The sequence below is a fragment of the Cetorhinus maximus genome, chromosome 21 (genome assembly GCF_964194155.1).
Source record: "Cetorhinus maximus chromosome 21, sCetMax3.hap1.1, whole genome shotgun sequence".
Taxonomy (NCBI): domain Eukaryota; kingdom Metazoa; phylum Chordata; class Chondrichthyes; order Lamniformes; family Cetorhinidae; genus Cetorhinus; species Cetorhinus maximus.
Window position 1 is genome coordinate 95,495,839 of NC_135899.1, and position 23,248 is coordinate 95,519,086.

Sequence of the window (23,248 nt, forward strand, 5' to 3'; positions counted from 1 at the left end):
GTCACTATCCCCCCCCGCGGTCACTATCTCCCCGCAGTCACTATCTCCCCGCGGTCACTATCCCCCCGCGGTCACTATCTCCCCCCGCGGTCACTATCTCCCCCCGCGGTCACTATCCCCCCATGGTCACTATCCCCCCGCGGTCACTATCTCCCGGCGGTCACTATCTCCCCGCAACCACTATCGCCCCCCCCAGTCACTATCGCCCCCCCCCCAGTCACTATCGCCCCCCCCAGTCACTATCCCACCCCCCCCGCCAAGTCACTATCTCCCCGCAGTCACTATCCCCCCGCAGTCATTATCCCCCCGCAGTCACTATCCCCCCGCAGTCACTATCCCCCCGCAGTCACTATCCCCCCGCTGTCACTATCTCCCCGCTGTCACTATCCCCCCGCGGTCACTATCCCCCCGCCAAGTCACTATCTCCCCGCAGTCACTATCCCCCCGCAGTCATTATCCCCCCGCAGTCACTATCCCCCCCGCGGTCACTATCCCCCCGCAGTCACTATCCCCCCGCGGTCACTATCTCCCCCCGCGGTCACTATCCCCCCGCGGTCACTATCTCCCCCCGCGGTCACTATCTCCCCCCGCGGTCACTATCCCCCCCCGCAGTCACTATCTCCCCGTGGTCACTATCTCCCCGCGGTCATTATCTCCCCGCGGTCACCATCCCCCCGCAGTCACTATCCTTGACCATCTCCATGCCTTCGTCATATATGCCTGTCAGGCTTTTAATGTTTAAACTCATCTGCTATAGGTTAGTTGAAGATTCAGGCACATTAGTGCTGACCAGTCATTGGACAGTGCAATCAGACACCAGTAACATAAGAGAAATATAAAACCACATACTCAGGATGGCTGAATGGCTTTGGTTTCGTTTGTGCAGTCTCTGATATTTCACCTTTACAATGTGAAAATTTAACACACTTTTTTTTTGCTTTTCAAGTGGATAAGAGAAGCAGAGGGCCACAGCTTTGAATGCAATAGTAAGCTGGGTATAATGATGAAAACATCTTTGGTCAGGAACACCCTATACCTAAATTAAGATGCCGGCACTTCCTTGCATGGCTCAAACGCAACTAGGATTCTTTTATTATGCATGTGTGTGAGGGTTAAAATACAAAGAAGCTGTGATCGATGGTTGTCTCAATTGTTACACTCAAAAATATTTCAATGGATTTCTTGACATGTCTTAGTAGGACCGTAGGAAGATATGGTGAGGTCTTAGGTTGCTTTAATGAGATAAATTATGATCTATAAACTTGACAATTATTCCTCACAGTCAGGAAGCACCGATTAATGGTAATGGATCATGCACGAATGTAGAATCACAATGAATAGCTATAACTGACGCACACAACTGTAACAACATTCCCAATGTAAGTGACTCACTTAAAGAAGCTTAACCTCATTAAAACATATTACTGGGATAAGAGAGCAGTCCTATCAGGGGGCATTAAGTAGAATGGGCTTTTATTCTCCAGAATTTAGAAATATTATAAGTGATGTTGTTGAAATGTATACAATTCACGGAGAGCTTGACATGGTTAACACTGAGAGAATGTTTCCCTTGCTGCAGAATCTAGAACACATGGTCACAGTCTCAGGATAAGGGGCTGGCCATTTAGCACTGAGATGAAAACAAATTCTTCACTCAGACATTTGTGAATCATTGGAATTCTTTACCCCAGAGGATTTGAGGAATGTCAGTCGTTGAGTGTATTCAAGACTGAGATCAATAGACATTTGGACTCTACAGGAATCCAGGGATATGTGGATTGGGCAGCAAGATGAAGCTGGTGAGGAGGTTCAGCCAGGATAGTTGTGAATGGTGGAACAGGCTTGGGGCTGTGTGGCCGGTTTCCACGCCTGCATATCATGTTCGATTAACAATCCGGCCTGACAGCGTAATATGGATGGATTCTACAGTGATTGCAGAAGGTTTTTAACCCCCTCATGTCCACTCATTTAGATATAAAATCCCACCTAAAGGTGCTATCCATTGACTGACACTGGATTCTGTACCATGAGTGATAGCTCCCATCCAAGAGGCACTTACATGACCATCCTTCAGAAATGTAGGAAGTGGCCATTTGACTGTAAGAAATGTTAGTTGATTCTGATCTTGTGATCATGGAAAGTCCATGAATGTTAATTTTTCAACAGGGATTTTGTTCCCCTCCCTAGCTCTGGACAACTATGTCCCTAATGTCACCTGTCTCAGCTAGCTCAACAACAACAACTTACCTTTATATAGCAGCTTTAACACAGAATAAAGATCCTGGGGTGTTTCATAGAAGCATAATCAGATCAAAATTGACACCAAGTGAAAGAAGGAGCTGTTAGGAAGGTTGCCTGAAATATTGGTCAAAGAGGTAAGTCTTAAGGAGGTGGGGGAGGTGGAAAGTTCAGGAGGGAATTTCAGAGCTTAGGACTAAGACAGCTGAGGGTCCAGTTGCCAATGATAAGGTGAAGGAAGTGGCAGATGCATCAGAGATCAGAGTTGGAAGAACAGAGTTCTCAAAGGGTATTCAGTTTGGAGCAAGTTTCAGAGTTAGGGAAAGGCGTGACCCTAAAGGGATTTGAACATGAGGATGAGCATTTTAAATTGGACATATTGGGAGACTAGAAGCAACAGAAGGTCAGCAAGCAAAGGGATAACTGTGGAGCAGGACTTGGTGAAGGAAAGAATATTCGTCCAACTCATGTTTGGAGGAGTGGCACGCAACCAGGAGAGCATTGAAATAATCGAGCCTGTAAGTGACAAAGATATCAATGAGATTTCAGCAACAAATGGGTCAAGGAAGTGACAGAATTGAGTGGTGTTAAGGAGGTAAATGTAGGCTGCCTATTATGCTGGAGAACATGTGGAGTGAGAGGCAGTGTGGGATTGATAAGGGCAACACGGTTACAAACTGCCTGGTTCAGCCCTAGGCAGTGGCTGGGGTGGGGGTTGTATGTGTGTGGGGGGGGATTGGTGGAAAGGGTACGGAGTTTGTGGTGGGATAGAAGATCCAGGAGGACAGTTCAAAGTAATTTTATTTTCATCAAGCACGATGTGGAGAAGCATGTATATTATTTTCCATTATTACATAAACAACTAGCTAAATTAAGATGTAAAACAACAAGATTTAAGAATAGTCCAATGCCATATCTCATCCACACAATGACTGTTAAACTTTGAACCCTGATAACATAAAGGCCCTAATCTGATGACCACTACATTATTGTACCCTGTTTTTTCGAAGATTTTTTGTATTTTACATTGTAATGATCGATCAATTGCCTCTGGCTAGAAGTTGATTTTTAAATAAATAAACCTTTGATAAATGAATGAACAAATTATAAGATTTGAAATAAGTGACTCTGATCATAACTGTTACTCTTTATGATCACTTGCTGTACTAGGTATAAATTGCTTTATCCTGGTCTTATCAAACTGAAGTGTAAACAATCCATGCGCTGAGATTGGAGAAACACACATGAAGACATTTGTAAAAGGCACACTGTCCAGTTCACCCTCAGCCCTGTGCTCACTGACCAACATTGGCTCCCAGTCCAACAATGTCTCAAATTTAACATTTTCATCCTTATTTTTGAACCCCCCATGGCCTCATCCCTCCCGATCTGTGCAACCTCCTTCAATCCTACACCCTCTGCCAAGATACCTGCAATTCTCCAATTCTGGCCTCTTAAACATCTCCAGTTATACTTATTCCACCACTGGCGGCTGTATCTTCAGCTGCCTGGGCCCGAAGTTTGGCAACTCCCTGTCTAAACCTCTCCCCTTCTCTAATTCTCTTTCTTCCTTTAATACGCTCCTTAAAACTATCTCTTTGACCGATCTTTTGGTCCCTGTCCTAATACCTTCTTTAAGACCTGGCTAAAGGAGGGACAAAACTGGCAGCTAAATATCTCTGGTTATAGAGCCTTCAGACACGATAGAGTAGGAGATAAAAAAGGAGGGGGGTAGCACTAATTGTTAAAGAATCAATTCCAGTTGTGAGAAGGGATGATATACTAAATGGATCAACAAACAAGGCTTTATGAATTGAGCTTAGAAATAAAAAAGGGGCAGTCACATTACTGGGAGTATACTACAGACTCCCAAACAGTGAAAAGAAGATAGAAGAACAAATATGTAGGCAAATTTCTGCTTGTAAGAACAAGAGGGCAATAATAGTAGGAGACTTCAACTATCCTAATATCAACTGGGATTCAAACAATACAAGGGGCACTGAGGGAGAAAAACTCATGCAGTGTGTCCAGGAAATTTTTTTCAACCAATTAGTGACAAACCCAACGAGAGGAGATGTAATTCTAGACCTAGTCTTGGGGAACGAAGAAGGGCAAGTGGGTGAAGTGACAGTTGGCGACCATATCGGGGACAGTGATCACAATTCAGTTAGATTTAGCATTATCATGGAAAAGGACAGAGATAAGGCAGGAGTAAAAGTCTTGAACTGGGGGAAGGCAAATTTTGCAGAAATGAGAAGGGACTTGGCTGAGGTGGACTGGACAGCACTGCTGGAGGACAAAACAGTGGAAAATCAGTGGGAAGCACTAAAAAGCAAGATCCTAATTGTACAAAGTAGACATGTCCCCTACAAAAATAAGAGTGGTGCTGCCACATCTAGACCTCCTTGGTTGTCTAGAGGAATACAGGGGAAGATCAAACAGAAAAAGAAAGGCACAAAGAGCTAAGCACTGCAGAAAGCCTAAATGAATATAGGAAGTGCAGGGATGAAGTAAAAAAGGAAATAAGGAAATCAAAGAGAGGGCATGAAAAAAGATTAACAAGTAAAGTTAAAGATAACCCAAAGATGTTTTACCAATACATTAATGCTAAAAGGATAGTTAAGGAAAAAGTGGGGCCTATCAGAGATGAAGATGGAAACTTGTGTGTAGATGCAGAGGCTGTGGGAAGGGTTTTGAGTGAATATTTTGTCTCCATGTTTACAAAGGAGAGGGAGGACGTAGATATAGTAGTCCAGGAGGAACACTGCGAGATATTAGACGGGATAGTCATAAAGAGAGAGGAAGTACTCGAAGGGTTGAAATCCTTGAAAGTGGATAAGTCGCCAGGGCCAGATGGATTGTTTCCGAGGCTGCTGAAGGAAGTCAGGGAGGAGATAGCAGATGCTCTGAGGATGATTTTCCAATCTTCACTAGATACAGGGGAGGTACCGGAGGACTGGAGAAATGCAAACGTAGTTCCATTGTTTAAAAAGGGATCAAAGGAAATGCCAAACAATTATAGGCCAGTTAGTCTTACATTGGTGGTGAGCAAATTAGTAGAATCAATCCTGAGAGATAGGATTAACTGTCATGTGGAAAGGCATGGACTAGTCAGGGATGGTCAGCATGGATTTGCTAAAGGAAGGTCTTGCCTCACAAATTTGATTGAATTCTTTGAGGAAGTGACAAGGGTTGATGAAGGTAGTGCAGTAGATGTTGTGTACATGGATTTTAGCAAGGCATTTGACAAGGTCCCACATGGCAGATTGGTCAGGAAAGTAAAAGCCCATGGGATTCAGGATAATGTGGCAAACTGGATAAAAGGTTGGCTTTGTAACAGGGAACAAAGGGTAATGGTCGATGGATGCCCTTGTGAATGGAAAGTTGTCTCAAGTGGTGTTCCACAGGGTTCGGTGTTCGGACCCTTGCTGTTTGTGTTATATATTAACAATTTGGACGTGAACGTGAGGGGCACGATGGAGAAATTTGCAGATGACACAAAGATTGGCCGAGTAGTGGATAGTGTAGAGGATAGTCATAATCTCCAAAACAATATAGATGGGTTGGTGGAGTGGGCAGTAAAGTGGCAGATGGATTTTAACAGAGAAGTGTGAGGTCATACATTCAGGGAGGTCAAACAGTGACAGGGATTACACAATAAATGGGAATATACTAAGAGGGGTAGATGAAGTGAGAGATCTGGGCGTACAAGTACACAGGTCCCTGATGGCAGCAGTTCAAAAAGACAAGGTTATAAAGAAGGCATATGGAATGCTCTCCTTCATTGGCAGAGGTATAAAATATAAAAGGACATAATGTTGGAATTGTATAAACCACTATTGAGGCCACAACTGGAGTATTGTGTGCAGTTCTGGTCATCACATTACAGGAAGGACGTAATAGCTCTGGAGAGAGTGCAGAGGAGGTTTACAAGAATGTTGCCAGGGTTAGAAAAGTGTAGCCACGAGGAGAGATTGGATAGGTTGGGGTTATTTTCCTTAGAACAAAGAAGGCTGAGAGGTGACTTGATTGAGGTGTACAAAATTATGAGGGGAATAGATAGAGTGGACAGGATAAAATTGTTTCCCTATTCTAGAATTCTAGAACCAGGGAACATAGATTCAAGATAAGTGGCAGAAGGTGTAGGGGGGACATCAGGAAGAACTTTTTTACGCAGAGGGTAGTGGCTGTCTGGAATTCGCTGCCCATGTTGGTGGTAGAGGCAGAAACTATAAACTCTTTTAAAAAGTACCTGGATCTGCACCTTAAGTGCTGTAAGCTGCAGGGTTATGGGCCGGGTGCAGGAAGGTGGGATGATAAAGGGCACCTGGGTGTCCTCGGGATGGCATGGACAAGATGGGCCGAATGGCTTCCTTCTGTGCTATAACTTTTCTATGGTTCTATATAGCTTGGTGTCAAGTTTTGTTTGCGAATGCTCCTCTGAAGCACCTTAGAATGTTTTACTAAGATTCAGGGAGCTACGTGCACCTTGTCATTGTTATTACAGACCGGGGAATGTTTTGTACTTGTTACACTTTATAAATAGATATTGAGCAACTGAGTCACCTCTGGCACATATCAAACATGACGGGCCTGAGCTTCTGTGGAGCGGCAGAATGGGATTCCACTCCACTCACTGTTTCCTGCCTTCAAATCCAGGTAATGCTTTCTACTCAGGAGGAGTAGTTGGGAGTGGGGGGGAAATAATCAGGGGCTGTGGTCAGGGGGAAGTAGTCGAGGAGATGTAGTCGGGGGCGGTGTAGTCGGGGGGGTGTAGTCGGGGGGGGTGTAGTCGGGGGGGGGTGTAGTCGGGGGGGGGTGTAGTCGGGGGGGGGTGTAGTCGGAGGGGGGTGTAGTCGGAGGGGGGTGTAGTCGGGGGGGGGGTGTAGTCGGGGGGGGGTGTAGTCGGGGGGGGGGGTGTAGTCAGGGGGGGTGTAGTCGGGGGGGGTGTAGTCGGGGGGGGTGTAGTCGGGGGGAGGTGTAGTCGGGGGGAGGTGTAGTCGGGGGGGGGTGTAGTCGGGGGGGGGGAGGTGTAGTCGGGGGGGGTGTAGTCGGTGGGGGGTGTAGTCGGTGGGGGGTGTAGTCGGGGGGGGGGGGATGTAGTCGGGGGGGGGGGGTGTAGTCGGGGGGGGGGTGTAGTCGGTGGGGTGTAGTCGGTGGGGTGTAGTCGGTGGGGTGTAGTCAGTGGGGTGTAGTCGTGGGGATGTATTCAGTGGGGTGTAGTCGGGGGGGTGTAGTCAGGGTGGATGTAGTCAGTTGGGTGTAGTCAGGGTGGATGTAGTCGGGGGGGATGTAGTCTGGGGGGGTGTAGCCGGGGGGGTGTAGTCAGTGGGGGGTGTAGTCAGTGGGGGGTAGTCGGGGGGGGTGTAGTCAGTGGGGTGTAGTCGGGGGGGTGTAGTCGGGAGGGTGTAGTCGGGGGGGTGTAGTCGGGGGGGGTGTAGTCGGGGGGGGTGTAGTCGGGGGGGGGTGTAGTCGGGGGGGGGTGTAGTCTGGGGGGTGTAGTCTGGGGGGTGTAGTCTGGGGGGTGTAGTCAGTGGGGGGTAGTCGGGGGGGATGTAGTCAGTGTGGTGTAGTCTGGAGGATTTAGTCAGGGTGGATGTAGTCAGGGTGGATGTAGTCAGGGAGGATTTAGTCAGGGTGGATGTAGTCAGGGTGGATGTAGTCAGGGTGGATGTAGTCAGGGTGGATGTAGTCAGGGTGGATGTAGTCAGGGTGGATGTAGTCAGGGTGGATGTAGTCAGGGTGGATGTAGTCAGGGTGGATGTAGTCAGGGGGGTGTGGTCGGGATGTGGTGTTTGGTCAGGATTGGGAAAGTCAGCGGGGTGAAGTCGGAGGTGTAGTCACGGGATGAAGTCGCGGGGGGGGAGTATTGGACAGGGTTGGGAAAGTCAAGGGGGGTGTGGTTGAGGGGGTGTGGTCGGAGGGGGCGATCCATTCAGCTTGGGGGTGTGATGTAGCCGGGGCTGCGGGTTGGGGTCCTCTCCCCCCAGCTGTTAAGCAGGTCATCAGTCACATCTATATTGTTACCAGTTTCAGTGATGTGAAATCAAACTTGAGTATGTCCACATTCAGTGACGTAGCTTTTGTTACAAGTGGGATGCCTGACAGTAACTGAAGACCTTATTTAACAGGAAACAGGAATATTCTGTGATTCAAGTTGCCCCACTCAGCTGCAGAGCAGAGCCTGTTGAAACAGGCCTGGCTATTTTTTTGTCGTTAGATTTCAGCATCACGTGTAACTTGCTACCCGGAGATCTAACCTGTTTTTTGATTTCTTTTGTTTTATTAGACAAACTGGGTCTAGACCGGAGGCTTGCTGACCCTCCAGGATTGGACTGGAGTCTCCAGCAATTAAAGAACCATCTCCAGGAGACTGCTGTGTGTAACCTGGAGAAAAATCATCAGAAAAGATAGTTTTTTCAAATTCTCTTTGATCATTTCTCTTTATCAGATATAAAAATATTGAAAATGGGAAAAAGGCTGTTGGATGACAGTTAGACATTATCCAATTGGATAATGAGTCTTTTTGTTTTCCAGTTGGCCTTAGGAAGACAGTACGTCACAAGGATGGATGTGTTGGCTGGCTAATGGCTGGAGCGTGGGGGCAAGTCATGTGATGAAACCTCTAGGGATACATTTAATCACAGTTGATAACATACTAGAACTCCACCTGAAATTATTAAAGAAAAGGAGTCACCAGGAGTCGGGTTCAAATTGCTCTTCACCAGTTTGAACCGACACATCCTTACCTTGAAGTTAGCGTTATAGTACCATTCAATAGCACATAGCCTTGCACCCGCCAACACCACCACCAGCCATCAGCCCACCACCAACCCCAATGCCACCACCCACACCTTCACTTCTATAATTGCCCTTGAGAAGGTGGTGGTGAGCTGCCTTCTTGAACCTCTGCAGTCCATGTGGTGTAGGTACACCCACAGTGCTGTTAGGGAGGGAGTTCCAGGATTTTAACTCAGTGACAGTGAAGGAACGGTGATATGTTTCCAAGTCAGGATGATGAGTGACTTGGAGGGGAACTTGGGGCTGGTGGTGGTGTCCTCATCTATCTACTGCCCATGTCCTTCTAGGCAGTGGCAGTTGTCAGTTTAGAAGGTGTTGTCAAAGGAGCCTTGGCAAATTTTACTTGTGGAACATGCTAGTCATATGCCAGTGGCTGTTATTTTTTGTGTACATCAGTCTGGAAATTGTTAATTTTTATTTTGTTTAGTTGTTAAGTACAAACTTGTTGATTTTGAGTAAACAGGATCTTTGAGAGAAACATAGAACAGATTGTAATGAAGGAAAATAGTATAGCAATGGAAGAAGATAGAATGGGATGGCATGAGACCATGCCTGTTGGAAGCACTATTGTAGGATTCACAACCCACAAACCAGACTACAGTAAAAAAAAAAGTCTGATTTTAGTCTCTAAATGAATGAACATGTAAAAGTGAATCTTTGTACTTTCTCATTTTTAGCTTCAAAAACCACAAAACAAAAATGCTTTATTTGGCTTGGAGGTTTATGAGTAATAATCATTTCTACAAAGAAAGACTTGCATTCAGAATGTCCCAAAGTGTCCCTGAACAAAGGAGTCACTGGTGTAATGGAGGAAATACAACAGCCAATTTCCACACAGCAAGATCTCACAATAAGAAATAAGAAAGCAATAAGAAAATAACCAGATAATCTGTTTTAAGATTAAGTTGGTTGAGGAATAAATATTAGCGCTAGGACATATAACAGGTGCCATGCTCATCTGCATATTGCTACTAACAAAGTCTGGCCATCTGAAAAAGTTTCTCTCTCTTCATTGCAGCCGTTTGAACAGGTTAGTCCAGGAATTCACTTTAACCCAGGAGAGTGAGTGTGCCGCCTGCTGCTTAGCCCTCAAACTGCACTATTGAAAAGGTCAGTTCCTCAATTAACATTTTCACTTTAGTACTTAACTGGCCCCTCTGACAGTTTTAGCATTAAGCTCTGCGCCCTCTCACAAAGCCTCAAGATACACATCACCTACATTCTCTCTATTGTTGGTCCTTATTACCAAGTAGAATATTTCATCCACTAAAGAAACTTCAAACAATGTCAAAAGCAGTTCTGTAAGTAACCTGCTGAAATGTCAGCAGGACTGGATCTAGTCAGCAGGTATTTTCTCAGGTCTGAGCAAGTGGAAAATATTTACAGAAGATACAGGAGCAACACCATGTTTGATTATTTGTTACTTCGCAATGAGGTTTACATGCTTCTTATTTTAAATGATTTCAGAATAACTGGAAGGAATAGACTCAATCAGGAAAGTTAGCAAACTCTTCCTATTTACTGACATTGGAGCAGAAAGTTGTCTCGGTTGATGATGAATCAGCCAACTGTTATACACAGAACAGGACCTCAGCCTATGACTGGGTGAGTATGACTGTTTCGGGATGTTTCTTGATTAGTCTGTGGAAGAATTCTCCAAATTTTGGCACAAGTCTTCAGATGTTAGTGAAGAGGATTTTGCAGCATTGACTAGGCAGAGTGTGCCTTTGGTGTTTAAATGGCTTTATTCTTATTCAACTTTTCTGTAGCAGTTTGATAGCACTGAGTGGCTTGCTGAACCGCCTCAAGGGGAAAGTAGGAATCAGCCACATTGCTATAGCTCTGGAGTCACATGTAGGACGCACTGCGTAAGAATGCAATGACCATCTCCAACAAGAGAGATCCATCCATCTCCCCATGACATTAACTGGCATTACCATTGCTGAATCCCCCACTATCAACATCCTGGGGGTTACCATTGACCAGAAACTGAACTGGACTAGCCATATAAATACTGTGGCTACAAGAAGAGGTCAGAGACTAGGAACCCACCTCCTGACTCCCCAAAGCCTGTCCACCATCTACAAGGCACAAGTCAGGAGTGTGATGGAATACTCCCCACTTGCCTGGATGAGTGCAGCTCCCACAACACTCAAGAAGCTCGACACCATCCAGGACAAAGGAGCCTGCTTGATTGGCACTACTTCCATGAACATTCACACCCTCCACCACTAACACACAGTAGCAGCAGTGTGTACCATCTACAAGATGCACTGCAGGAATCCACCAAGGCTCCATCGACAGCACTTTCCAAGCCCATGACCTCTATCACTTTCTGGACAGCTTTTGAGGTCAAACGCGAGCAGCCCCTGACTGCAAAATCCAGGCTAATGATTTTACATAAGTCATCACTGCTGCACACTCCAGGTAGGGGTGTGGATGAAAGCTGAAACTCAGCTTCGAACTATTGTATGCCAGGCAGCATTATTTGCCTGGACTTTCATGAAACTCAGAAAGTCAGAATATTGCTGGATGCTTTTTAGGATTTTCCTTTTTCTTACATGATACATAATTCATTTTACAAAATAAGTGAAACATTAATTATATATAAACCCAGACAAAGATTTTTCAATGATTGACATGGATATCCTGCTTTATGTGAATTTCTTTTTGATATATCATACACCCTGTTGTAAATCAAAATCACATTATATATACAGCTCTGGAAAGAATGTTGAAGCAATTTATCACATGCACGCACAAAACAGCTCCAGGCATGCTCATGTTTGAGCTTGTTCCAGTAAGATTGAACCCAAGACAAAAAGGAGTGCTAGAAAACTTAACTCTTGAATTTGGTGAGGTTCCTACTGCTTATACTGCTTATTTAAAGCACAAACCCCATTGAGGTTTCCTCTGTGCTATGTGACTTCATTTAATTTACAGACTACCAGCCGAGAAGGAGCTCTGAAAGTCTCCTTTTGCATTGCTGAGATAAACCGTGTCAAAAACCTCTCCTATTTAGGAGTCACACTTGACCACACCCTGATGCGCAGATTTTTTTCCAGAACCTCAGGAGTAGGATCAACCTGTTCCAGACACTCACAGGATCCACATGGAGAGCAGATGCTCAACCCTCCAGACAGCAGCACTCATTCTGGTGTCATTCATACTCTACAGCGGAATACTGTCCTCTGGAATATCAAGGCCACATGTCAAAACTATTGTTATCCAGCTAAACTCTACAATGGGAATTGTCACCGCATGCTTTTATTAACACCAGTAACCTGGCTGCCTGTTGTTGCAAACAACGCACCATCAACCCGACACTGTGAATAAGATATCTCCAGAGAATACAATCACTACCTCAACAAAGACATGTCAATCTAGGTCAACTTCACCAACATATCACCAAAACTGTCTGTAATTTAGACAGCCATTTTGGACTGTTGCCAAAGCCCCTCCTCCGTGAACTCCCCTCAGCCTTGATGACCAATGCATGATGCTTGGAAGAGCTGTGACATATCAAATAGATTCTTGATAGATGACCTCACAGTACAACCTGAAGGATCAAACAATTCCTCACAAACGATGGACAACCATCACCCACCTCAGAACCGGTCATGATAGTTACTGTCACCTTTCCATAGGTGGAGATTAAAGTATCTCCATTATGCGACTATGGTGTTTCTATTAGACCCTGGAGCACATCATCAAACGCTGCCTCAGAAGATATTCATAGGCAGCCTATAAAACATCCACACTGTTATACCAGAAACTTTGGCCTGGATATCTGACTTAAAAATTGCTATTTGTTCTTTTTTGCTGCTACCATACAAAAACAGTTGCTAAAGGAATCGGTCAAATAATATTTGCACACAGTTGCCAAACATCTTATTTTTATAAAATTTTTTATCTTACTTTCATGATTGGTGACTATACATATAATAATAAACTTCACATCGCAAAGACATCCATTATGTTAAAGATGCTAAATAAATATAGGTTGTTATTGTATTACTTCTACCATTTTAATAGTTTGCATAACTAGGCACACAATTAAATCATCACCTAACTGAATATGACATTAATGAGCTTCCTCCACTCAACTCTCATTTTTTATTTTAGTTCATTCACAGGATGTGGGCTTCGCTGGCTGGGCCAGCATTTATTGCCCATCCCTAATTGCCCTTGAGAGGGTAGTGGTGAGTTGCCTTCTTGAACCGCTGCAGTCCATGTGGTGTAGGTACACCCACAGTGCTGTTAGGAAGGGAGTTCCAAGATTTGGCCCAGCGACAGTGAAGAAATGGTGATATATTTCCATGTCAGGATGATGAGTGGCTTGGAGGGGAACTTCCAGGTGGTGGTGTTCCAATCTATCTACTGCCCTTGTCCTTCTAGATGGTAGTGGCTGTGGGTTTGGGAAGGTGCTATCTAAGGAGGCTTGGTAAATTTCTGCAGTGCATCTTGTAGATGGTACACACTGCTGCTACTAGGTGGTGTGTCGGTGGTGGAGGGAGTGAACGTTTGTGGATGTGGTGCCAGTCAAGAGGGCTCCTTTGTCCTGGACAGTGTCCAGCTTCTTAAGTATAGTGGGAGCTGCACTCTTCCAGACAAGCGGGGAGTATTCCATCACACTCCTGACTCGTGCCTTGTAGACAGCCTGAAGATAATGTTTCGTACTAGAGAATAGGTCCAGTAACAAGCACCTGATCCAGGTAGCTCATCGGACAGTGAGTGTCAGCAAGCTATTTGAGCTCGGCTAGGTGGCTTCAATGCCAAGTACTGTCCATTCCTCACTCCATGTCCATGCGCAAACACTTCCAACAGAGTCTCTCGATATTGATTAGGACCAAGAATCTTTGGCATTTTGTTCCTGCCCCTGATCCAGTTGAGGCTGATTACAATGCCTCTGCGGCCATGAGGTGTGAGACTAACTATCATGACAGACCAGGTACTTTTGCTAAAAGCAAAAAACTGCGGATGCTGGAAATCCAAAACAAAAACAAAAATACCTGGAAAAACTCAGCAGGTCTGACAGCATCTGCGGAGAGGAACACAGTTAACGTTTCGAGTCCGAATGACCCTTCAACAGAACTAAGTGAGGTGAAATATAAGCTGGTTTAAGGGGAGGGGGGGGACTGATATGTGGAGATAACCAAAAGATGTCACAGACAAAAAGACAAAGAGGTGTTGAAGGTGGTATTATCTGAGGAATGTGCTAATTAAGGGTAGAAAGTAGGACAAGCAAGGTAGAGATAGCCCTAGTGGGGTGGGGTGGGGTGGAAGGAATCAAAAAAGGCCAAAAGGTAGAGATAAAACAATGGATGGAAATACATTTAAAAATAATGGAAATAGGTGGGAAAAGAAAAATCTATATTAATTATTGGAAAAAAATGGGGGGAATCGGAAAGGGGGTGGGGATGGAGGAGAGAGTTCATGATCTAAAATTGTTGAACTCAATATTCAGTCCAGAAGGCTGTAAAGTGCCTAGTCGGAAGATGAGGTACTGTTCCTCCAGTTTGCGTTGAGCTTCACTGGAACAATGCAGCAGGCCAAGGATGGACATGTGGGCGTGAGAGCAGGGTGGTGTGTTGAAATGGCAAGTGACAGGGAGGTCTGGGTAATGCTTGCGGACAGACCGACGGTGTTCTGCAAAGCGGTCACCCAGTCTGCGTTTGGTCTCTCCAATGTAGAGGAAACCGCATTGGGGGCAACGAATGCAGTAGACTAAATTGAGGGAAGAGCAAGTGAAATGCTGCTTCGCTTGAAAGGAGTGTTTGGGCCCTTGGACGGTGAGGAGAGAGGAAGTAAAGGGGCAGGTGTTGCATCTTCACCGGTTGCAACTAGCTAGTAGAGTGCCTTGTCAAAGCTCCAAACTCATGACAAGGAAGAATTAATGATAATCTTAAAATGCAGTTCCTAAAATTGCTAGCTACAGGTTTAAGAATAAAATGTGTTAAAACATTAGTGAAGGTGTGAAGGTCACAGCCAGTTGCTTTAAATGGTATTTTTGTTACTCACAGGCTGATAATTACTGTTCCCATGATCTGACTTTCAAATAAAAGCTATGCACTCTATTAGTTTCATTGACGTTTCTAAAATCATTTAGTATATAATTTTAAGTTCACGCAAATTTACAAACCCAAAATATTGCAAGTTTGCAACTACCTAGTTCAAAAATGCACTAATTGGAGACTTTGATGCATTTGTAACCGTTAATAAAAGAAAGCAGCAGTGGAGTTAGCATCTGTAACATTCAAGCAAATGCATTCCAATCACTTTCTTTAGCACTCAGTTATCCTGCAGCTACCAGTCTAAGACCAGTACCTGAGTAGATCAATGCAGAGTACCAGTGGAACTGCATCAATTTTCTAATCAGGAAAAGACTAGCTCTACTTATGTGCCTATACATACAGAAATACTCAGCTACAACTCAGTGAAAGGCAAAACAGGCAGTAGTGGATTATACACCCTCCCATTGGCTGGCCATTATACACCCTCCCATTGGCTGGCCATTATACACCCTCCCATTGGCTGACCATTAAACACCCTCCCATTGGCTGGCCATTATACACCCTCCCATTGGCTGGCCATTATACACCCTCCCATTGGCTGGCCATTATACACCTTCCATTTTGTATCCCTACTAAAGTTGAGTTTTATCCCCATTGCTAACAAACACCACCTGATACCAACTCATTTATTATATGAAGGATGAAATTTATAAAGTGAACCACTTCAAAATGTTTTAAGCTTCATTTTGCCCTGATTGTAGTTGTACTACAACTGAAGTGAAGCCAAAGTGCTGTCGATTCAGGTGGCCCCATAGTGAAGTACCGTCAGTACAATATCAGGATTACGCTGCTAACTTTCTATAGTTGCAAAGGTAAAACCACATTAAATTGATGCAAAACGTATTATCAACTGGTTTAACAACTGGCGTTTTGGTTCTAGTGCACAAAAATGGCTTTGTCAAACAAACATCCTTTTTTAAATTCTAATTCCAGTGGATTATTAGATCAGGACTGAACATGTAACAAAAATGTGAAATAAGATCAGTTGCAAAAATCTGTGAGATTGGCCACTTCTTGGGGTAAATATAATCACTTGTGACTGTACTGCTGACCCAGTCAAAATTCTTGGGGTCAGAAAACAGGGCCAAGAGAAGCAGGAATTTGGTGCTGAGGATGGGAGGATGAGTCTGGACATCTTGCTGTATATAATTGTGGATAGTGACATAAGTGGATGACTGGGAAAGGGGCGTTGGCGAGACCCTGGAAATCAGCTATACCATTACCCACAAGCCTTCCAGATTGCCTGGCCTTGTCCCTACCACCATGATGTCTTGGCCTTGTTGTTCCAGGTTGACCAAGATTGCAGTGTTGTTGTCAATTCCTGACAGATTTTAAACAGGAGTTTACCAGAATTGTTATAGATTTTTTGCTGCCTTGTGCTCTCCCAAACAATTTAAATGTTTTTTGATTATTCATTCATGGGATGTGGGCGCTACTGGCTGGGCCAGCATTTATTGCCCATCCCTAGTTGCCCTTGAGAAAGTAGTGTTGAGCTGCCTTCTTGAACCACTGCAGTTCATGTAGTGTAGGTCCACCCACAGCGCTGTTAGGAAGGGAATTCCAGGATTTTGACCCAGCGACACAGGGTCATGATAGTTACAGATAAAGAAGGATATTTAGTTCATCCTGTATCATCCACCAAAAAAAATCCTTAACATCCACCACCTCCCCTTTTCAACAACCCATTATTTTTTAAATTCTTCCACTACTCGTCCTGAAGGTCTGTTCTACACACTGACTATTCCCATTGACCATAAAAGACAATTAACAAGCATCAACGCTTAACTTTTCTTTTAGTAGTTTGAAGCTGAATACAAAAGCAGCAGTGGATGAGTGAAACGGAAAGAGTTCTCTGGACCTCAGGATGTTTCAAATACTAAATTTAGAAAACATAGGAAATAGGAGCAGATGCACTGCAGCATCTCTCTACGTCGACAGCACCTTCCAAACCCGTAAACTCTACCACCAAGAAGGACAAGGGCAGCAGATAGATGGGAACACCACCACCTGAAAGCTCCCCTCCAAGTCACTCACCATCCTGATTTGGAAATATATCGCCGTTCCTTCACTGTTGCTGGGTCAAAATCCTGGAACTCCCTCCCTAACAGCACTGTGGGTGTACCTACACCACATAGACTGCAGCGGTTCAAGAAGGCAGCTCACCACCACCTTCTCAAGGGCAATTAGGGATGGGTAATAAACGCTGGCCCAGCCAGCGAAGCCCACATCCTGTGGAAGAATAACAAAAGGAGTAGGCCATTTGGCCCCTCGAGTCTGCTCTGCCTTTCAACTAGATCATGGCTGATCTTTTACCTCAATGCCATTTTCCTGTGCTGTCCCCATATCCCTTGATATCTTTAATACCTCAAAATGTATCTCATTTATTTCTGGGGCCAAACAGAACGTTTCTGCAAAATGAAGCTAGATAAAGTATTGAAAATAAACAAAACAATTTTTTGCAGCATTTTTGTTTTATTCTAAGTGGTTTCAGTTTAGATAGGCTGCCTTTCCTCTCTAGTTGCTAGGTGCCCTTAGTATCTGTCTTAGTGTCCAGCTCCAGAGCACAGTAGCAAAGCATTAATCTGTGCAGAAATCAAAGGTTTGGGGTGTCTGAGAAAGTGTCATTTGCATCTCAAAATAAAATTTATTTAGCACCACATTCTAAAACTGCACAGGCAGAATTCTCCCCCTCCGTTGGGGGGGGAAGTTCAGGAGGGGGCGTGCCTCCGATCGGTGCCCCCGACTGGGGGTGCGCCGCCATTTTACGTGGGCGGGCCAACTAACGCCTGCCCATCATGACGTCTGCAAGGAAGCGCTATGCACTCCCTGTGCGGGCGAGAGGGGGGATTCCCTGAGCCGGGACTGCGCTCCTTCACACATGCACACGAAAGAACACATTCATCTCCCTGAGGCTAAGTGCTGCCTCAGGGAGATCAGCTCCACAATACAAAATGTTGAAGAGAGGGAAAAAAAAAATTCCCTGACATGTCCGCTCATGTGACACTGTCACATGAGTTGGGACACGTCAATCGCTTTTAAATACACTTTTATTAAATTTTTAAAAAACTACATGAAACCTCATCCCGCCCGTGGATGAGGTTTGATGCTTTTTCCAATGCCCACCAGGGCTCCCGGCCTGCCCACCAACCTTAATGTTGGACAGGCAGGTCCACTAATTACTTTAATTACTTTGTCAATGGCCTCAATTGCCATTGACAGGTCGGCGGGTGCACAGCTGATTCTGCTGAGCCCCCACCTACCTGAAAATGGAAATGACACGGGGTGACATAGGGAGTTCCGCCCGACATCATCCCGCCTCATTTTACGTGTCGGTGAGTGAGCCCCGCCCCCCGCTCGCCGACTGGGAAATCCTGGCCTATGTGTCTGCTAATTCATTAACCTCTTCACCACCACTGCTGCCATGTATTCATGATCTGGAATGCAGTACCTGGAACAGCATTGGAAGCAGATTCAATAATAACCTTTCATGCAGAATTGGTTAAATAGCTGAAAAAGAATTGTTTACAGATCAATGGGGAAGGATCAGGGCAGTAGGACAAATTAAATACCTCTTTCAAAGAGCCGGCACAAACACAATTGCCTGAAGATCCTCCGCCTGTGCTGTATGATCCTGTGACATTCATGAACAGCTCGAGGAGAAGCACCACATCCTGACTTTCTGTGAAATTCTAATTGCATTTCTATAGCACTTCTCATAACCACAAGATGTCTCAAAGGGCTTTACAGCTAATGAAATAATTTAAGGACAGTCACTGTTATAATGTAGGAAATGCAGCAGCCAATTTGCACATAAGATCCCACACACAGCAATGTGATAATGACCAGATAATCTGTTTGTGTGATGTCAATTGAGGGATAAATATTGGCCAGGACACCAGGGAGAACTCCCCTGCTCTTCTTCAGAATAGTGCCATGGGATCTTTTGTGTTCACCTGAGAGAACAGAGCTTTGGTTTAACATTTCATCAGAAAGACATCACCTTGAACAGTGCAGCACTGCATCAGTGCTGAACTGGAAAGTCTGCCTTCATTGCTTAAGCCCTGGAGTGGAACTCACTCACTTTTCCAGAACCGCCTTATCCAATTCAGGGTCGCGAGGAGTCAGAGCCTAAACTGATAGGTAATGGGTGCTCGGAGTGGAACTTGAATGTACAAATAGACTCAGAAGAGTGCTACCAACCTAAAAGAGATGGTTTTAGCCTCTTTAGCCATGGGGAGGTGGTGGCATGGTGCTTTGTCACTGGACTGGTAATCCAGAGACCCAGGGTAATGCTCTGGGGACCTGGGTTTGAATCTCACCATGGCAAATGGTGGAATTTGAATTCAATAAAAATCTGGAGTTAAAAACCTAACGATGATCATGAAACCATTGTTACTAAAAACCCATCTGGTTCACTAATCTGGTCCTTTAGGGAAGGAAGTCACACATGCTGTGGTTGACTCTTAAAAATGCCCTCGGAACAAAATAAGGCCTAGCCCATGATGCCCACATCCAATGAATAAAAGAAAGTGCATGAGCAGCTTTTGATGTTTACATAGAAGGTGGGGTTAACACTATTGTATAACACTCAACAACCACTTCTGGCACTGCAGAGTTTTACCCACGTTCTTATGAAATATTAAAAGCACATTGAGTAGATGCAACATCTATGAGAGCAGTGATCAAACAACAGCTCACTGAACACTCTGAGGCAGCTGTTGCAAGAACTGAAAATCCTCCACTTAACCAGATTGAGAAACTGCCCAAAACAGGATTCATTTTCACAGGAGTGGGGGTGGGTGGGAACTAATTAAAGTTAAACTTTAGTCTGTTCTATTGAAAGGTCACAGAGCTGAAACATTGGGCCGGGTTTTCCCCATCCCCGAGTGGCAGGGGTTGCTGGGAGGAAAGAGCGGAACCACATCGGGATGGCTCCCCACTCCTTCCTTCCTCTGGGGAAGGTTTTCATCCCAGCAGTGAGACCGGAAACACACATGCTGCCCATCGAATGGAGGCAATCAGGCAATTTGAATATTTATTGACCTATTTAGAGTCAACTCTTGGGCCGGTTGACATTTTGCTGGTGGTGGAGCAGACCCTGCCTTGTGTGGAGACTGCCAGTTTCATAGAAACAGCCTCCCTGTAGCTGCCCGGGGAGGTGGGGTGGGGGGGTCACAGAGCCGGAGGCTCCATGGCTCAAAGAGTGGGTCGCTGGCGGGGAGACTGCCCCGTGATCCCAATTAGCCTTCCAGAGAGGCCTGCCTGTTTGGCCCCTCTAATGCTTAACTTTTTACTTACCTCCCCTGAGATGCCTGCACTTTGAGGCTACTTCTCAGGCCCCGACCTACCCCCTGCAGTGCCCACCTCTGCCACTGGGACACCCAGGCTTCAGAGCTGCCATCCATTTGATTGGACAAGCAGCATTGGTAACCTGCCCACCACACTCAATTGGACGGTGGGCCCGAAGGCAACCAATTAGGAAAACTGCTAAGCCTGTCCCACTGCCAGTAAGTGTGAGTTTGGGACCCCCTATTTGGTCCCAACATTGGGGTCCCAAAGTATATCCAAAATCCTGCCAGTTAACTTTGTTTCTCTCTCCTCACTTGCTACCAGTAGAATTTTCTTTTTTTATTTAAAATTTAACACTGATAAAGCAGTTTTCTTCACACAAGAGATCAGCACATGAATAGTCCCAGGTTAAAGCTCAGGATCATTTAAGAGCCAATTAGACGCTGCAATGGGGTCTTTAGGAAGAATTAACTAAGTTGGGTCAAATGCTCTTTCTTGTGTGGAATGATTTTGGTGACTATAATAGTGAAAAGGGAAATTTCAGATGAACACATTAAACAGAACAAGAGGAAAGGGGAAATAAATAGTGTAGAAAAATCTCTTTTTTTGGAACTCTCCCTCATTGGTGTGTGTTATTGTACCCATTCTCTCCTTATGGGTTCAAACAGGGTATAGGTTTCAACTTACCTTGTTTTGTAAACTCGTTCCTGTATTCTAAAACTAAAGTTTAGACAGTATAAAAATCAAAGCAGTTAAATCTGGTTTCTAATGCCAACTTGGCAGAGTTTCATATTTGGATTTCACCAGCAACTTCAGTTTACAAAAATCGTCAATTGGAAAATTGATGGAAAGGAGTGAGAACCAAAAAAATAAACAGGAAGAAATCGCAGAATTCAACGTCTTCTTTAAAACCTGTAGAACAAAGCTTTCAGGACCAGAATGTTATTCATGGGCCATTGTGACTGATGAACCTTTGTATGACACAGTATAAAGCTGGACTAATGCTTCACCTCAGTCCAGTTTCTGAAACTAAGCTTCACCTCTGTACTTCTGTTCACCTTTTTAAAAACAACTCCTTTGGATTATCAAATTTTCCTGGAAGTTAGATACCGGACCTGAATTTTGAAATCTTTCTTTGTTCCACAATGCTGGAACTGACTGACATTAAGAGCAAACCCAATTTCAAGTTGTAATCATTGAGATGAAACCACCTTTCAAAGATACAGGATAAATGTTGTGAATTCCTGTAACTTGCACTTCACCCATGATGAGTACATTTCAGGAATCTGGGTACTGATGTTGTAGGCCCCAAAAAATGTTGTCTTTAAATTTCATGGGTGGAAAAGCCTATGGAGGATCCCAACCTCCACACATGAATTCCCAACATGTGCTTTCAGTGGATGAAGCTTCATGTCAGGAGTGCATATCATGAAATATGCCCCCATATGCCAGAGAATAAGCAGAGTCTACAATGGGGATGATGCAGGAAAATGGCATCGAGGTAGAAGATCAGCCATGATTTAGTTGAATGGTGGAGCAGGCTCGAGGGGCCGAATGGCCTACTCCTGCTTCTATTTCCTATGTTCCAACATTACTAAAAAGTTGTTTTAATGGTAGAAGTTATAGGAAACCTTATGGATGATTGATGAGCTAGCAGAGGGCACCCTGGAACCATTTCCCAGCAAGAAGCCAACATCTTTAGGAGAGAAAATAAACACATCAAATGCTGGAAATACTCAGCAGCTCCAGCAACACCAGTGAATAGAGAAACAGAGTTAAAGTTTCAGGTCAATGATCTTTCATCAGAACTGGAAAGGGTTCGGGATATAATGGGCCATAACTTCCTCGGAGAGGCAATCAGCATTGGATTGCCACTCCGTGCCCAATTATTTACGGGAAAATTGTTCCGACCTTCCGACCCAGGCCGGGTGAGATCCAGGCAGTGCAGCTGTCTCTGAAGCCCAGCATCGCAGACGAGCAGAGTCGGATCGAAGAAGGGCACATCCCCTTTTTTACGACTCCAGCTGCCGTAAACCAGTTAAGTTTAAAGGTCCCATTGAAGTTGACAGGCCAGGGAGAAGCTAAGCTTCTAAGGTAAGTGGCTAGGATTTGAAGGGTGTGGGGGTACGGACATTGGGGGGTGCTGTCGGACATCGAATGGGGTGGGAGGCTGTCAGAGTTGGGGGTGAGGTCCAGTTTGGAGGTAGGTAGGGCCTGCGGGAGTGGGGGGGTGGTGTGGGAGAGGTGGGTGACCGATCGCATTGGATAGGTGGGGATCGGTACGGCAGGCGGGGTTGAGGGTCAGGTCGGGGGCAGGGAATACCATGTGGGGTGGGTAGTCGAGGGGTGGGGGGAAGCCCCTGGAGGGTGTGGGGGGGAGTCCCATGCGGGGGCCAGTCTGTGTCTTTACAATAGCTATCCAGAAATTAGAAGAGTTTTTAATTCTTCTAACTTTTTCTGGGTAACTATTTGTGTAACACAGCCGGAACCATCCAAAATTTGTAATTTAAATCACATTTTCGGATGGTTCCCAGAGCAGGGCAATTGCCCAGAGGAAGTTTGCACTTCTGGGCAATTGTTTTACAAATCCTGACCCTTGAAGTTCTGAGAGGGGTATCCCCCCAAATCCGACGCTTGGGAGCTCGGAAGTTACAGCACAATGGATTTTGAAGGTAAAGAGGGGGAGGGGGTTAAGGGATAATGAAGCAAGGCAAAAGTAGATGGTAATATGGTAAGTAGAGAAATAAAAGATGGGTCTGGAGTAAGAGTAGAATCAGTACCAACAGCTGTTGTCCTAAAAATGGGGCAGACATTATGATGTGAAATTGTTAACCTGATATTAAGTC

At 45.0% G+C, this 23,248-nt stretch overlaps 1 protein-coding gene and 1 long non-coding RNA gene across 3 annotated transcripts in view; one reads left to right on the forward strand and one right to left on the reverse strand.

Moving 5' to 3' along the window:
- The window catches only part of LOC144696155 (uncharacterized), a 220,931-nt gene that overhangs the window by 163,414 nt on the left and 34,269 nt on the right, over nucleotides 1-23,248 (reverse strand). The window lies entirely within an intron of this gene.
- LOC144695429 (uncharacterized) lies at nucleotides 9,620-12,884 on the forward strand. 2 transcript variants are annotated; one of them, XR_013579969.1, is made up of 3 exons: nucleotides 9,620-10,149; nucleotides 10,507-10,644; nucleotides 12,062-12,884. It is a non-coding gene; the product is annotated as an uncharacterized LOC144695429 (long non-coding RNA). The 2 variants fall into 2 exon arrangements; XR_013579970.1 differs by having other exon boundaries at nucleotides 12,105-12,884.